The sequence below is a fragment of the Mustela nivalis genome (genome assembly GCF_964662115.1).
Source record: "Mustela nivalis genome assembly, chromosome: 11".
NCBI lineage: Eukaryota > Metazoa > Chordata > Mammalia > Carnivora > Mustelidae > Mustela > Mustela nivalis.
The window spans coordinates 38,851,673-38,869,718 of record NC_139030.1 but is presented as its reverse complement, the minus strand read 5'-3'; the positions used below and the strand labels follow the sequence as shown (position 1 = coordinate 38,869,718).

Sequence of the window (18,046 nt, the reverse complement as noted above, 5' to 3'; positions counted from 1 at the left end):
GAACATCAGATGGAGGGCTCAGGAGCAACAGGGAGAAAACAGGATTTTGAAAAAACAAAAACACCTTTCTGTTAATCTAATGTTAGTTCAAGTCAGATTATCAAAGACAGCATTGGACAAAGTCAAGTAAAATGGTAAGCGGTATGTTTGCTTGGAGAGAGCTAGTTCTTAGGTCCATTACTTCCAACTCTCCTGTTCCTTTTAGCTGGGAGAGGAAAGCTGCTCAACTTCTTAGCATCAGATCTTTATCTGGAAAAAAGAGAAGAAAGGTGGTATTGTGCAAGTGTGGTTTGAGAGATAGAATGAGCTCATGTAAATAAATGGTCAACAAAGGTGAATTTCCCTCTGCTCCCATTTCTTCCCACGCTACCACTACCCAAAACAGGTTTTGCAGAATTAAGAATAGGAAGGCTGGAGAAGATTCTGGAAACCACCCAAACACCCTCTCTTTATGAATGAGGAAGTTGATTATGGCACGTACAGAGACAAGAGTGATGCCAGCAGCAGACTCTAGAAAAGGAGATGGTACGTGTCGTCAGCATCACACCTGCTGCGTGCTCTGTGCCACCACCTTTGACACCAGGACTCACTACTGAAAACTCAGAAATGCCAACCCTCAAATCCATACTTTGAATTCTACTTTCTTACACTGTGATTTATCATGTTTGATTTTTCTTCCTTTATTAAACATATTACGGGGAGCAGTCAAGTTTCTCCAGTGGTGCCAATGATTTCAGTCACTTAAATTAAGAAAAATAACTACCTCAGCATTATTTTATCTTGTCCATAGACAAGTTCTTTGCTATCAGTATTTAAAATTATCTACAACTTTCTCCCTTCTAATGTTGTGCTTTGGCCTACACTGAATTTTAATGTGCACAAATAGCTTGACTTTATTTTTTGTTTTGTTTTGGGTTTTTTTGTTGTTGTTATTTGTTTGTTTTTTTCAAAACTCTGGGTGAACCTCTTTGACTTCATTGATCATGAGACCCAGCATGGGTATGTCTGCTTTTGATAGAACACCCGTGCATCCCCACAGGAGAGACACAGTAGTAGTCATGTACCTTATGAGAGCTAGTATTTTATAGTACACTGCGAAAATACAGTATCAAGGAACAGGTCAAGCATGTGCTTAAAGGAAAACTCCACAAAGTAGTACAGTTTTGTTTGTTTTGTTTGGAGTTTATTATACTTTTGACTTACAGCAGCTATAAAACCCATTTCCCTTTTTCTTCCTGTTTCTTGATTTGGGTATTTGAGTTTACATAGGTAAACACAAAGAAGTCCTTTCTTGTGTAAGATTAATTTTCTCATACAGAATTTTGGATCTTAGTTACAACTTAACATAATGAGAAATTATTTTTGGTGTGGTATTCAGATGTAATAGAGCCTAAAAGAAGGTCAAATTAAAGACTCATGATTATTCTTTTTGTTATGAGGCAGTAAAGCCCAAATAGAATAGAATATGCATAGAATATGACAAAAAAACATGTAAATAACATAATACCAAATTTTGGAATATAGCCAGAGTATTATATTTTCCCATTTTTACTCCTTGCAGAAATGAATGCAGAATTAGAGAATATGGATATGATTGAAACTAAGACATAAAATATTTTTAAAAAATTGAGTCCAACGTATTTAATTTTTCTTGAGAGAAGTTCCTGGTAAATATTTTTGTCATTTATACCACTTTTACAATTTATTTGGTTGTCTTTTAAGATTACCCCTATTTTATTTCAAGGTTGAGGAGGGAGATTAGGAAACAAGAATATTGCTCAGTGGTGTCACTCTGGAGGAACAGTGATTACCCTTAGGAGGCATAAGACATGGGTAGTTTTGTTATCATCCATTATTAGGTACTTCAAACTTGTAGACATTAGCAGCAGTGTTCCTTGTTTTTCAAGGAGTCATATGGTTTCCCCACTTTTCACTTATTATTACCCTGACAGTTTCTCTTATTTTCTTTAATTTTCAGGCTCTCTCCCTTACCCATCAGCTCATACCTATCCCATATTTATATGTTATTTATTTATCCATCCATCCATCCATCCATCCATCCATCCATCCATCTTATTCAGGAAGAACTCATAAGATGATAAGGCTAATATTAATCACAAAGGGGAAGAGATCCCCAAAGAAGGATTTCATTGATAGTGCTGAGTTTTTACCTCCTTATTTTTCCTTTAAAGATGGTATTTGGGAAAAAGTCCAAGCTGAAATATAACCTGAACAGTAGCTTCCTAAGTGAAGCTATTTTATAGCTATTTTATCCCTTTACAATATTATGCTTTGGTGCAATATTTCTGGACACTTAACCTCTCACTCCTCAACAGGAATCTCTTTCTTTATTGAGAGTAACAAAGCCAGGAGAGGAAGCAGGTGTTCAGAGCCTCAGCAGTCACAACTGGGAGTGAAAAAGAAAGAAAGAAAGAAAATCTTTATCCCCAATCTATCTAGAGCATAATCTTTTTAAAAAATTTGTCTTCCTAACATTATATTGTCAGATTCATTCACTTTGCTTAACTGTGAGTACATGTTACCACCTTGTCAGAAAATTTCTGGAACATCCCATTTTTTCTTGTTATTGTTAATGAGAGGGAAGCCCTAGGCAGCATACTCCTTTGGCACAGCTCATGACCTCACCCAGGGGTAATGGGCCTAACTAGAATAAGGACAAAGGGGGCTCCCAGGAGCTTTATCATTAGTCCTTTATAATCATAGTCTGTAGTAATTCATGGATTGGTAATCAAGAAGTCTAATTTTGAAACAAGTTATTTTAATAATATGAGCCAGTTATAAAACCATAATATATAAATTAAATTGTAATGCCATAGGTCCTCTACTTTTTATTTCGTAATTGAATGTAAAGTGATCCAAAATGATGTATAGAAATAATTAAACTCTCTAAAGTGATAAATTAGTGAAATTAACTTGCTAATTATTGCAAGACATTGAAATATTAGAACCCTCCATTCTGATAGAAGAAAATATTGGAGAAGTTAAGTGATGGTATCTTTTCTTATTTTTCTCCTATAATATATCTCTTTTTAGAGTTCTGAGTTCCTCTACATTTTAAAACTCTAAAATAAATTATTTCCGAAGCAAGCACATAAATTATTTGATGATATCCTTTCATTCAAAGTCAGTTCAATATGCTTTCTTCAATCAAGCAAAGAAATGTTTCTTAAATTGGGCTGCATTTCACATAAAGCACCAGAAGTTGTAAAAAATAAAAAATAAATAAAAACACCTTAAGTTGCTAACATCCCATGAAAGGGAAAATGGACATTGTCATAGATTGTCATAAGGGCATAAACTAGTAGAGCTTCTGTGAAGAGCAATTTAGCAACATACATTAAAATGTAAAAAGCATGGAAAATTTTACTTAGAAGTTTTACTTCTAGGTGTTTATTAATCCTCTACATATACAGGTTAATGTGCAAAATGATGCATGGCCAGTGGTATGCACTGGACCATTTCTGTAATACTGAAGATTAGGAAACAACCCAAATGTCACTAATAGAAAAGTGGTAAGTTAAGTTTGCTATATCCCTACTATAGAATGATTTAGAAGTGTTAAAATAATAATGTATGAATTATAATAAACAATTATATGGATATTTAATAAAATGATGAAATTATTAAAACATTCATACTAACATTTGTTGAAGTTAATTTGTAAATTTTATTTAATCTTCATAATATTTCTATATATTTCTGTATATATTTCTGAATATAGTATTTCTAATCTCATTTTACAGGTTAAAAAGCTGAGGTATGGAGAGGTTTCCTGTGGTGACCAAGATAGAATATAGTGAGGCCAGATCAGTCAGTCTTTGTCTCTGTTCTACTGTATAAGCTACTGTAAAGGTTTATAGAATATGTACCCATTTGTAAAAGAAATCTGTATTTATAAGAAGAGGGAGTTTACACCCCTAATTTATCTATAGGATACAATTCTATAAAATTATGCCTGAGTATTTTATTGTTTGTTAATGCCTGTAACCTTTCCTCATATGATTGAAAGTAAGCATTTTTCAATGAAGGTTAGGGTTTTCTAAGTCCTGCAGGCAGAGCACGCAATATGCTCTCTTCAGTATGGTAGCCTGTAGGCACATGTAGCTCTTGAGCACATACTGCATAAAACACTTACTGATTTTGAAGATTTAGTACAAAAAAAGTAAAATATCTTATTAGTAATGTTATTCAAAACATACTGAAATAATATTTTTATTATATTAGGTTAAACAAAATATATCGTTAAAGTAAATCTTACCTATTTATTTTTACTTTTTACTATGTAGTTATTAAAATATTTAAAATTAGGGCGCCTGGGTGGTTCAGTGGGTTAAGCCGCTGCTTTCGGCTCAGGTCATGATCTCAGGGTCCTGGGATCGAGTCCCGCATCGGGCTCTCTGCTCAGCAGGTTGCCTGTTTCCTCCTCTCTCTCTCTCTGCCTGACTCTCTGCCTACTTGTGATCTCTCTCTGTCAAATAAATAAATAAAATCTTAAAAAAATTAAATTAAAATAAAATAAAATATTTAAAATTACGTTTGGGGCTCCTGGTTGGCTCAGCTGGTTGAGAGCCAGACTCTGTTTTGGCTCAGGTCACAATCACAGGGTCATAGAATCAAGCCCCACACGGGGCTCTTGTGCTCAGCTGGGAGTCTCCTGGAGATTCTCTCACTCTGCGCCTCCCTCCCTGTCTCTCAAGTAAATAAACAAACAGATCTTTTAAAAAATTACTCACATTATATTTCTATTCGACATGAATGATCTTTCTAATGCATTCAGGTTTCCTGGTACTTCACTTGCTTCCCCTTCTGCATTATTTTTCCGGCAGGATGGTTATCAATACTTGATGTACGTTAGAATTTTTTACCAGAGAAACAATTAAAATACATGTGAGCTCCACTAAGAAGTTCTGAATTAGACGTTCTGAGCTGGGGTCTGAGCGTCGTGTTTATTTTTTATTTCCTTCCTTCCCTCCCACACAGCCACTCACCTTTCCTTCCTTCCTTCCTTTCTTTTTTTTTAAGTCTTTGCTGTCTAATATGTAGCTAGAGTGGAGAATTACTGCTTTAAGCCTATGAGCCTAATGCGATTGTACAAGGAACTTAATTTTTCAAAAGGCATTTCTTCCAGTAATATTTTAGAACTTAAGTTTTGCACTTTCTTAACTAAGTAGGGATTTTTATTTTGTAAGGCAATACCAAATAAGTCAGAAGGCAGAGAAAATTTTTAATTAGAAGAATACTCAGAATTTTTTTGACTCTCTGATGGCTATTGAAACAAAGAAGTCTTTTTTTTTTTTTAATATTTTACTTATTTATTTGTCAGAGAGAGAGCACACAAGCAGGGGGAGCAGCAGGAAGAGGGAGAAACAGGCTCTCTGCTGAGCAAGGAGCCTTATGTGGGACTTGTTCCCAGGACCCTGGGATGATGACCTGAGCCAATGGCAGATGCTTAACAGACTGAGCCACGCAGGCGCCCCTAGAATAAAGAATCTTACCCATATTGCCATTTATCCTCCAAACGTGGCCACATAAAAATTTAAAGCAGTTCAAATAGAGCAAATAGAAATTTCAGATCTGTTTATGACCATCAAACTAAATATGGCCAACAACACTCTTTCAAAGATGATATCCTTAAAAATCATAAAATAGAATTTCCTGGCCCCAAATATTCCCAGTGTCATATTAAAGGATCGTAGTAGACATGCTAATAGAACCATTTGTACCCGTTCAGATAAACCCCAGTTTTATAAAATGCCACTAAAAGATGATCCTTAGACATTCTTGTATTCCATAGAGCCTATATCCAGCCTCACAATTTTTCCATCATTTTTCGTTATTAATTTGTTGCCTTCTCTGCCACAATGTGCTCCACATTTTGACTTCCAATGTTTTTAGATGGTAGTGATAGAATACTGCTGATTAAAAAAAAAAATGAAGGAAAAGAAAATCGTGACTTACAAAATTACCTATTACAAAATTTTGAAGGAAGAAGAAATTACTCATAAAATCTGGGTTATTTTCGTGACTTCTTTGGTATTAGCTATGTAATTGTTTTATGTTTATAAGATGCCAGAAACTGCATCCATAGGACCCAAAGTTATATTAGCATTTGAGATATTAAAAAGTTACCTTTATGTGATTTAATTTTTTTCCAAACTACTGAAACTCTCTTATTAGTTGACTGTAGTGACAAGCTAGAATATAAATTGATTGAGGGCAAGCACCTATCTTCCCCCTTTCACTACCTCTCCTCAGTGTTGAGTAAAAGAACTAACAAATGCATTTTTTAATGAAAGAAAAATAGAAATTTATGACAATACTTTGAAGTACAGTATAACCCCATTATGATAAAATTTCTTCATAATGGAGTGAAGTAATAATTAAGTCACTCTGAATTTTGCACTTTTACTCTTTCCTTTTTTACTTCAGAAAATATTTTTAAATAAAAACTTTAAATGTTTATAAATATTTTAAAATGAATTTTTAAATGTTTCAAAATAACTTAAATTGAAAATATTTTGTTTTCAAATTTGAGGAAACTTTTGAGCTTTAATTTAAGCTTGACCTACCAAATATTCTTTCAGTTTTCAGGGGCAAAATGGCAGCTCTTACCATTTTGAAAAAGATAACAACTACTGTAACTTTCAAACAAATGGTAGTGACATATATTACCCACTTACAGAGGTTGAGTTATTGTAATAGAGTGTGACCTAATGTTCTGTGAACGTACCTTGAGTTAAAGTGTGTGAACTGAGCTACAATCACGGTAGCAGCCTTTTATTATAGGGACAGCATAGTACTAAGCTTCTCTGGTTGATAGTTCAGACTCAAATGCTATGTAACTGTCTCCTTTGCTCTTGCTTAATTACCTAGGGACTAGAACTGATGGGCTAATAAGCAAATACAAATTCTAATACTAATATCTTAGTTAACAACAATAAAAAACTTTTTAAAAGGCACTTTTAACTATGAAAGTCTAGGAAATGTCATTATAGTGGTCAAGAATTACTACCTTTCAGGCACTATGCATGGATAATTTCATCTAATCGTCAAAATAACTCTGTGATAAAAGTACTACTATTGTTCTTTTTTTGGATTAAAGAACTGCAGGTTAGAGAAGTTATGACGCTTCATTGTCTGCAATTACTGTTAGAGGTGAAATTTAATCACAAAAGATCTGATTTATCATATACAGTTTTAAACGTTATATAATATGTCTAAATGTGTAATATGTATACCATGGGATTCAAGGTTAATGTATCTAGTAGATAAACTTTTACAGAGTTACTTATTGAAATGTGTGTCTTTGAAAGTTTAACTTTTGGGACGTCTGACTCAGTTGTGTATCTCAGTCTTGGTTTTGGCTCAGGGCATGATCTCAGGGCTCTGAGATTGAGCCCCAAGTTGGGCTCCATGCTCAGTACAGAGTCTGCTTGAGATCCTCTCCCTCTCCTTTCCCCCCTCCCCTGCTCACACACTCTCTTTCTCAAATAAATGAATACGTAACATTTAAAATTTAACTTTTAATCAAAACTATGATTCCAAAATATTTTTGCATGAGGAGTCTCATATTTTTGCATGGGTGGCTCAGTCAGTTAACTATCTGCCTTCAGCTCAGGTCATGATCCCAGGATCCTGGGACCAAGTCCCCTGTGGGGCTCCTCGCTCAGAGAGGAGTCTGCTTCTTCCTCTCCCTCTGCTCTTCCCCCTGCTCATACTCTCTCTCTCTCAAAGAAATAATAAGTGACATCTTAAGAAATATATTTTTGCATGGAATGAGGCTAAAGTTAGCACAGTGGGCAACCTTCATAGGCCACATTAATTTTATAGTGGTGCTCAGGCATACCTATTAAAATCCCTAATAGTTAAGCTTTTAGTGTATAAGTATAATATGGTTTGATCACTAAGAGAGATGCTCATATATTGAATTTCTCTGTTATTATGGCATTCTTTTTGCTGTTACACTTACATCTAATTTTAATATGCAAAATACCAATTATAAATTGCAACTGAGATTATACACACCTTGGTTTTCTTTTCTCTTGAGCCTATCCTCGCTATCAGTGCTTTAAAAATAAGTCTTTTAAAACATTATGCTAAAGATACTGAGGGAAATGTAGGTGCGATGGTGATTGTGATGAAATCAGTCACATGCACTCAGAATGGTTTGAAGACCAAACTGATGAATTACCTGAAGCTACTCATTATTGTTGTAAAAAAAATACCAGGGGCAAAGAAAAAGGAAATCACGTTAATTATTTAAAATTTGTATTTCACTGGACTGACCATGACTATAAAATTCTTCCTTTAGGTACAGTGTGTTTGGGGACACTAAAATTTCTGATAAGAGAACGTTCTTTCTCAAACATCAGTTTTGAAATGTACAAAGACTACTGTGGAAGGTGTTGAATTTTTTTAGAGCAAGGCGGGATGATATTCAAGTAACTCAGAAAACATCAGCACAGGGTGGTAGGAGATGAAATCCCAAAAGTTGCAGAAGCCTTGTTTAGAGCAGTTGGTTCAATTGCCAAGGTTCAGTTGTTCAAGTGATTGGTGAGACACCAATTACTGTTTGGCTGCCAGTCAAGTGATGCTGTCTGGGACAAAGCAAGGGAAAAAAATTCTGATGGGGCAACTCTGTCAAATACAATAATTTATCAAACAATGACAGATATGGCCCAGATGTAGAGCAGCATTTATTATCCTTAGCACAGAAAAGGCCATAATATTCCCTGGAGATTCTTAAGATGAATTCCCCGATATTAGCATCTCAACTGATCTTTTGTCAGATAGATTTGAAAAAAGCAGCCCAAGGACATATTGTTTGGCCGATCTTTGTTAACTCTTACAACTGGAGAAGAGCCTTTAATATTATTCAAGATAAACAGTAACATACAAGTGATGTATTGGGCTAGACACAGATGGTGCTAAGGAAGTGCTATCCAATGAGAACAATTTGTTCCATGGATTCAAGCTGTCATAGTGGAAGCAAGATCTACTCACTATTTCGTATGAGAGGAAAGCTTTCACCCTCAGAGATCGTTTTAAAAATTCAAGGAAAAGGGACGCCTGGGTGGCTCAATTGGTTAAGCAGCTGCCTTCGGCTCAGGTCATGATCCCAGTGTTCTGGGATCGAGTCCCACATGGGGCTCCTTGCTCCGTAGGGAGCCTGCTTCTCCCTCTGACTCTGCCTGCCACTCTGTCTGCCTGTGCTTGCTCTCGCTCTCACTCTCTCTGACAAATAAATAAATAAAATCTTTAAAAAAAAAATTTCAAGAAAAAACCCAATCAAGCTATAAAAATTGTCAACCACATTAAGGACAAACAAATTGACTTCTCTATTTTTTCTCACCTTTGAGAAAATATTCATATCGATTGCAAACAATTACTGTTTTCTGCAGTAACCTCAAGAAAAACGTCATGTCTTTAGTAATAAAATCTACCACAATGAATCAAAGCATATGTGTAATTTGGATAGGCTTTGCAAATCAACATATTAATGGTATATTTTCCCTTCTTTGAATAAACTAAACTTATCCTTCAAGACAAGTGAACTTTATTATTCCAGATGAAATTGAATGTGATAGTTGCAGATCTGAATCTTAGAGACACATACTCTGATCTGAATGAGCTTATTATTATTATTACATTGGTATTGGTATATTATTATATTGGTGTGAATAACCTTATAGAAAGAAGTAACTGAAAATATTCTGAAAGTGATGAATATTCACTTGGTAAATATCTCCATAAATACTTGGCCAAGGAGCATGACTAGTGAGTGGGTAAGCTCTACACTTTTCATTATTTTGACATATTTCATATTAAAATGCATTCTGCAAATGGCGTCTTCCAAACGTTCACTGAGCTAACATTACTTATGGAATTTTTTTTCACTGTGATCTATGCAAATATTTCATATTATGTCTATGTTAGGGTATTTGTGGTGATTGTTTTGGGGCTATTATTACCTATGGCCAATTTTTTGCGAATTTTTCAGAGACACTTGAAAAATGATAATTCTCCTCTTTGTATGGTATGGAACTCATGATGTAACTATTAAATAAAATTTATTAATGATATTATTCATGTCTTCTGTATCCCCAAATTCACTTTCATCTGCTTGCCCTTTCAGATTGAGGAAGCTATAGCAGTTTCCCACTATTTTTGTTTTTTCTCTTTTTTTATAGTTTGCCTCATAAATACTTTGATACTAAGTTATTTAGCATTTTAAGGTTATAATTATACCTTCATCATAGACTGCAGCCATCTTTCTAACAAGTTAAAATTCTGGTGTATAGATAATATCTAGCGTTTTCCTTTCATTCACTCTGAGTTATGTTTTATTATGTATGCCTCTTACAGATCTTTCGTATGTAGCATGTAGGTTTTCATTTTCTTGACCACTTTTTGGGAATCTTTTAATTTCAATAATGGATTTCCTCTCTTCATTTTTACATCCTTGTTTCTGGACTGGCCCTCCCTTCCACTCTCTCTTTCTCTTTTTTCTTTTCTTTTACTCTTTAATTTTATTTGCTTCTTCCTGTTTTGTTTAATTTTTTAAGATTTTACTTATTTATTTCAGAGAGAGAGAGAGAGCAAAAGAGATCACAAGGGTTGCTGAGGGCAGAGAGAGAGGGTGAAGCTGACTCCCTACTGAGTAGGGAGCCCAACACAACATGGAGCTTGGAGCTTGATCCCGGGATCCTGGGATCATGACCTGAGCTGAAGGCAGACACTTAACAGACTGAGCCGCCTAGGCACCCCTTTTCATGGTTCTTTGTTTCATTTTCTTTTTATTGTATTATCTGAGATTTCATTTATTTTCTTCTCTAGTAATTTTAAGTTGTCAAGTTTGTATTTAGACAACCAACCATAAAATTTTTTTGAAAACATCTTTAAAAGTTTATTTTCAACATTATTAGCTGCAAAAATTAATTAGCTGTGCTTGTGATCCCATGGCATCCCAACTTTTCAGACTATAGATGCTATTTATTTCCCCCTTTTTAAAAATTTTTACTTAGCACTCTCCCCTCAAATGTGTAATTCTTAGCTTTTAAGTATATTCAAATCTCAGCCATAGAAATAACGCTCTTTCCTTGACCACACATCTTTCTTCTTCACCTGTTTCATCTTCTCCTTCCTACCACACTTCTCTAAAGAACTGCTGATACCAGCTGTAGTCATTTCTCACCTCCCTTTCTACCAAAGCACTCATGGGGCTGCTTATCAGTCTCTTTGACATTTTTATAATGTCATACTCCTTCACTAGGCCTCCATTTGCTGTGGTTCCTCAAAGCTTGGTCCTGCATCCCTTTATCTCCTCTCTCTGGGATATCCATGCTAAAGTTTCAAATGACACTATGTGCAAATGACTTGCAAATACGTATCTCTAGTCACAGGCCTCCCTTCTGAGACTTAAGATCCATATTGCAACTGCCCTCTTGACATTTCTAGAGATGTCAAAAGATGTTAAAATCAATGTTTTTATAACTGAATTCTTGATTGTCCTCACTGAACCAACTTACACTGTCATCCCCTGAACACAGAGAGCTCTGATAAAGTCAAGTGAATGAGGGGGAAAGTGGCCGGAAACAAGACTGGAGTGGTGACCTAGGGCCGGATCATGTCTAGGCCTGGAGGTCGTTGGCAAGGACTTTAGATTTTACTCTGAAAGGCAAAACCATTAGACTTTTGAATGGGGAAGTAATAAGATATGTATTTTAAAGAATTCCTCATCAGTGGAGAAAATGAACAAGAGGGGAATAGCGAGACCCATTAAAATTCTATTGCAGAGATTTAAGTGACAGATAAGGAGGCCTGTAAGAGTATGATAGCAGTGGAAGAGATTAGATATGGTCAGATTCTAATATTTTTTTAAGGTGAAATAAATAATATTTGTGGATGGGTTGCATGGAGAATATAAGATAAAGAGATGAGTCCAGGACAGCTCCTGGATTTTTGGTTTCATATCTCTGAGGAAGGGAACTGTGGGACAATGGTGGATGTGGGAAAGAACTAGAACCAAGAACTGAGTTTAACAACCAGATGATGGGAGATGCTCATTCGGCATCAGGCGAAAATGCTGACTGGGCAGTGGGATTTACAAGTTGAGTTCAGAGTAGAGGTCAGGACTGGAGACATAAATTTGCAAGTTGTCAGTATATTGATGATCTTGAAAACTGCCCTGGGCATTAGAAATAGGGCCTTGGTTGCCTGGGATTGATTACAAGTACTAAGGAAGTTTTTTGTTGTTGTTTTTTTGGTTTTTGTTTTGTTTTGTTTTGTTTTTCAGGTTAAAGAAAATTTCAGGCCATTCATTAAAGGACTATAGGGCTCAGTGGACAGGAAGCAGGTGAATGTACCTGTGCTAAACCGGACATGGGATTTTGTGCCATAGGAATTTCTGGAGCCACAGCAGGTCTGTCAGCAACAAATCTTGCTGCTCTGTTAAAAGACACTCCAAGAGGGAGTCAATTAAGTGTCTGCCTTTGGCTCAGGTCATTTTCCAGGGATCTTGGTATCAAGTCCTGCATCGGGCTCCCTGCTCACTGGGGAGCGCCTTCTCCCTCTCCCTCTGCACCTTTGCTCCTGTGCTCTTTCTCTCTCTCTCTCTCTTTCTCAAATAAATAGAGTCTTAAAAAAAAAAAAAAAAAAGACACTCCAAGGCTGACTTCAAGCATCCTCTGCTTATGATGTCATTCAACTCATTATTGGTCCTGCTTATATCCTGCAGAACTCCCTCTTGTACACTGTAAATGCCCCAATGTAATAATTATTGTATTTTATTCCACTCATGTTTTTACATGTCTTTCTTTTCCACTGTATTTGGAGCTGATAGAGAGCTAGGGTACTATGTCTAATTACTATCAATGCCCTGACACAGTTCCAGGTACATAAAAGATACTTACTATAATTTTCATAATAAAATCAGTAATATTCAGGGTGATATTTAAAATCTCCAGCAGGCGTCCTGAGCCAGAAATGACCAATCTCAACAGATGTTCAGCTGGTCATGAAAACACCATACTAGTACGTATCAGCTGAATATCAAGTCATCAAAGTTTGCTTTATTTCCACTTCATACCTCCCTTCCTTATTATGTTGATCTTTGTGGATCTGGTAAAATAACATTTGACCCAATGATACTACATTTAAATACATAGTTCTTTTCAAAACCCAGTTTCCTGAAACAGCTCTTGTCTGTGCTCCTACCGTGCCAAGTTCCATGGCAAGAGCTTATCAGAGCTTCAAGCGAACATAGCTTCCAAATTATTTAAAAGAGAATGACTTTTTTTACCTTCTGAAGTGATGGTTTTGATACTCCGCATGTAGTTCTACATCCTATATGTACGGATGCACCAGCTGGATTGCTGAGAATGGGGACATTCTAAGCCTTCATTGAGGGATTATTTACACAGCAGTCAGCATTAGGTTAACCCTTGTTAAACATTAAGTAAAAATTCACTGGCTGCCAGTTTATGTCTCACATTATGTGAGGCGAGAATCCAACCTCCAAGACCAAAGCAGCCCTGGGTGCAGGTAACAAAAGAGCCACAGCCTGTTTAAAGAAGGTGTTTGATTTTGATTTAACGCTCTTCTTCCACTGCGGACACGTCACTAAACAAGGGTTGAGTTGAAACAAAAGCAAAGCAGTGTATGATGCTATTTTCTGTGGTCCCCAAAGACAGGTATAGAGATACATGTTTTAGCCATCATATTATGAGACAGCGCCTTTTAGAATTTCAGCATGTAGGACCACAAAGCATCTCAAATGCTACTTAATCTGTAGAAAGTATTTACAACAGCCAATGCCCCCTAGAATAAAACAGAGCATTTAATGTGGCAGACCATGATGGAGGGGAGGCAATAAAAGAGAAAGCACAGCTTGAACTGCAGTATAACTGGGTGACTTACACCTCCCTGCTGAAGGCAGCAGACTTGCAGTTACGAAACTGCTAATCTGTTCTACTGTTTTTTAATCAGATGTTGGCATTATCTGCCACTAATTGCTTTTTCATTTCCACTTGTAATTATTCCATTGCATGTTTGTAGTGAGAAGCTGAAAATGAGGCAGATCACTGAGAAAGAATTAATTGTTAATGAATAATCATCAGTAGGAAGCCAATTTCATTATCTTCAAAGAGGTAGCCAGAGATTAACCACTAGCTGTGGTTCTCCTACTTTCTGTGCATGACTGTAAAGTAATCACAAATAATCACGCCCTCCAACTTCATCAATTATTTTCTATTATGTGGATTGATACCCATTTTTGTCTTTGTTGTTTAATGATAATGGCAGTATTCATGCTGGGGAGTGCTAATTGGAAGGTGTTACATTCGGTGGCTCTAGGCCTAATTATTAGAGCATCTTCTTCATTAGCACATGATCCTACAAGGGTTGCATGGTGGGAGTTACTAATTTTTCCGAGTTACAAGAATATCATATTAGGAAACTTTTGCATGTCCTTATGCCAAGTAACACAGAGAAAATCCGATATCTGGCCGAAGTTGTGTAGCTGCCAACAGAGATGTTCTGTTTAGATAAAATAGGATGTTTTAACCTGAGATGAGTCTTTGAACACAAAGCTTGTTCTGCCCTGGAAGCTAGGTCTGCCCAGCACTATAAATAAGCCTTTGCCTCTGCTTTGTTTCCCCCGTGTACAAGCGCTCATTCTTCAGAACGGCTCACACAGCTTCCTGGGACTTATGAAGCTCTCAGTGGAATTTTGCCAGACATTAATGGAAACATCATGAGATGAATTTGAAAGTCAGGATGGAAGGGTCCTTATGTTTGTTGCCTTGGTGGTCAGGTGATGTCAGTCCATACAGACTTAGGGAGAAAGTAAATAGATAGACCTACTTCCCAATTGCAGAGGACTATATATCTTTTCAAGGCTCCTTCACATGCATTGGCTCACAACGTCCTTTAATAGAGCAGCAAGATCTGTTGCTGGTGGACCTGCTGTGGCTCCAGAAACTCCTGTGGCACAAAATGTCACATTTAGATTTGAGCAGGTGCACTTACCTGTCTCCCTTCCCATTGTGCTCTACAGGTTTTTAGTGAGTGTGACTAAATAGGCTGTCCTAAATCTGAAAGACCTTCCTCGGTGCTTGTAATTATTCCAAGGCAACCTAGACCCTGTTTCTAAGTAGACCCACAGCAAAAGAAAAGAATAACACACAGCAAATTCAAGCACATTGGAGTATGTCTTTGATACATCTCTGGGAGAGACCTTGCCAAAGAGATAGGAAAATTGGGTGTTGTTAAGAGTGTGGGTTTTGGTATTGGAATTACTCATTTTGTTAGCCATGTGAACCAGTGTAAATTATTTTACCTCTTGGAACTTCAGTTCCCCTATAACATAGGTTGTTATAAAAATGAATGAGATATCATATAAAAATGAGTGAGTACTATATACAGTGTTAAACTTGGGGCCTGACATCTAATCAGTGCTCATCTTAGGAGCAGATCATGAAGAACTTTTTATGTCTGAGTAACAGGTTGTTTTCTGGAAATGAAAGTTTCTGGGAATGTTAGGGAAATAACCCCAAGTTTTCCAATAGGCAAATCCTGAAAGGCATTGACTTAGCATGAAATGGTTTATTTCTTGCTCATGAAAAGTCTACTGTGAGGTGGTCATGTCCTTCCTCTGGTTAGGGATTCAGGTTCCGTCCGTCTGATGATATTGTCATTTGCAGACATGGCTTTCGAGATGATCAAGGAAGAAAAATAGAGAAATAGCAGAGGCCTATTTTTTCTCATGTGTCATCAGCAGAAGTGATGCATTGTGTCAATTCTTACTTCCTTCCATGTGTCACAATCCAGTCACATGGTTCCAATCTAGTGTCTGGAAAATGTGGTCCTTCTGTGTGCCTGAGAAGAAGACATGGTGTGATAAACACAGCACGGTACATAGTGTCTGCTGTGGTTTGCAAAGAGTGAAATAATTAGGAAACCGGTTTTAGAAAGATTATAATGAGAGTACATAGAGATTGTAGGCAGCAAGAAGAAAACACTAGAATTCAGGATGCATTTTAGGTGAGTGTTATAATTACAGAATGAAAGAGATAACGGGAACTTAAGAATAGTTCATAACTGTGTTTAGAGATGTCAGAGAAGAGAAAGGAGTCAACAAAGATGAAATTTCAAGCTTAAATTGTGGTTCTATGGGGACATATTAGCAATGAACAAGGAGACTTGATGTAGAGGATGAGAAGGGAAAGAAAGCATATCAGGTGATTTTCAAAATAGGCTATATTATATAACTTGTTGCCACTGTTATGGTCAGGGAGGAATAACCACAGTGAAGAGGAAAATATACGTATTAGAGAGCTGGACATTCAAACAACCGGGAGAAGGGCTCAAGTGTGTCTTAACCTTTATTGCTAGAGGCACTGGTGAGAGGTAACAAACATTCAGGTCGGTAAAAAGTGTCTCTGAAAATCCTACTCAGAACTTTTCTTTTTAATAAACTAATACAATTATTCTTTTACACAATGACCTTTACCCAGGCACAAAATAACTTTACCTTTCAAGGACAACAATACTAGGTTCCTGGGTTTTCTATTATTAGGAAAGACAGGTGAGAAGTAGTGTGAAGGGGATAGAACACACATAGCTAAACCCACACAGTGTTTGCAATGCTAAATGCAAAAAAAATTTCCATGGGATGAATGTAATAGGTTTTCTCACTTATTAATAGGTGACATTATTTTGGCATTTGGACAGTAACCCATTCCAAAGGGTCAAGGAGTAAACTCATGCTATGGCATGAAATGCTTTCTTTTGAATAAGTCATAATTACTAAGACCCTTTGTTTATATGCCTTATTTGCCTGACTTGCCACTTGTCTGACTTGTCTTACTTACATAAGGCATTTCATAGGGCATTCACTATGCATTTCTAGGTCCTGGTCTTCTTACGATATAAACATTGAAATAGTTGATTGATGCTTGACTACTCTCAGCCACTTGGCTAATGCCTTTGATGAGAAATGCATTCCACTCCGCCATCTCCAACCTTACTATTCCATTCAGCCATGACTACCACCATGCCATTGTTGCAAAGCTAGAAGCCAAAGATGTTATTTATTTTGTTATTTCTTTTGCATGGAACAAAGGGATGTTCAAGACAGAAGTGGTACAATGGAGATAATTACCAACCTTCAGTAGCAACGCCATTACATTAGAAGCTAGATAAGAGAATATGCTTCCTTAAAGGCAAACACAAGCACAAGCACTTTGAGTAAAAAGTATCCTGTACATAGAGTATAAGGAATGCACCCTAAAAGACATTCTCTTCAACACCCAGAGTAGAAATCAAATGTAACATGCTTGATCTATTGATATTTAGTATTTTTGTGTTATAATAATAATAATACCATAATTTTTTTGTAATTTAAAATTTGTTGTTTTGATGCTAATTTTGTTGAGATAATAAATTGATCATAATTTTATTTTTTGTTTTCTAAATTTTATTTTATTTTTTTTCCGTGTTCCAAAATTCACTGTTTACATACCACACCCAGTGCTCCATGCAATACATGCCCTCCTTAGTATTATAAATTTTAACAGTTGTGACGTTTTATTCATTAATTTAGGTGTCTGGAATTATGTGAAGGATATGAAAAAATTTTTCAACTCATACCTGTGATCTCTTAATGGCAGCCTATTTCAGAGTGCTTCATGGGAGAGCAAGAGAAATTCAAAATAAAGATTTTAGAGGGCTCTGACTGTTTTTAGGAATAAAGATAGTTCTAAAAACTAAGTGGTATGATAGAATACTATGAAATATCCTGGGATTTTAGTCCTGAACTGCAGGGTAAAAATCACTAATCACACTGCTTTTAAAGAGACATCAGTGATAAAAGTAGGTGGGACTAGCTCCAGCGTAAGAAATAAATCTTGATACAATGAAGGAAACTACCAACCAAAATGTCTTTAGAAGCTTTCATTTTGTCAATCAACTCAGCTATCATTTATTCTTACAAATGAGATCTTCCTAGCACTTAGTACATTTTCAG

The 18,046-nt window shown here is 36.2% G+C and overlaps 1 protein-coding gene across 15 annotated transcripts in view; it reads left to right on the top strand.

Annotated features, from left to right (window-relative positions):
* ITGA4 (integrin subunit alpha 4) overlaps positions 1-18,046 on the top strand; it is a 220,344-nt gene that overhangs the window by 10,010 nt on the left and 192,288 nt on the right. For 3 of the 15 annotated variants that reach the window (XM_082690230.1, XM_082690223.1, XM_082690227.1), the window contains exon 2: positions 12,317-12,442. The exons of the other annotated variants lie outside the window; for them this stretch is intronic. The gene's annotated coding sequence lies outside the window, so the exon portion shown is untranslated. The remainder of the gene's footprint in view (positions 1-12,316; positions 12,443-18,046) is intronic. 15 annotated transcript variants of the gene reach the window in all.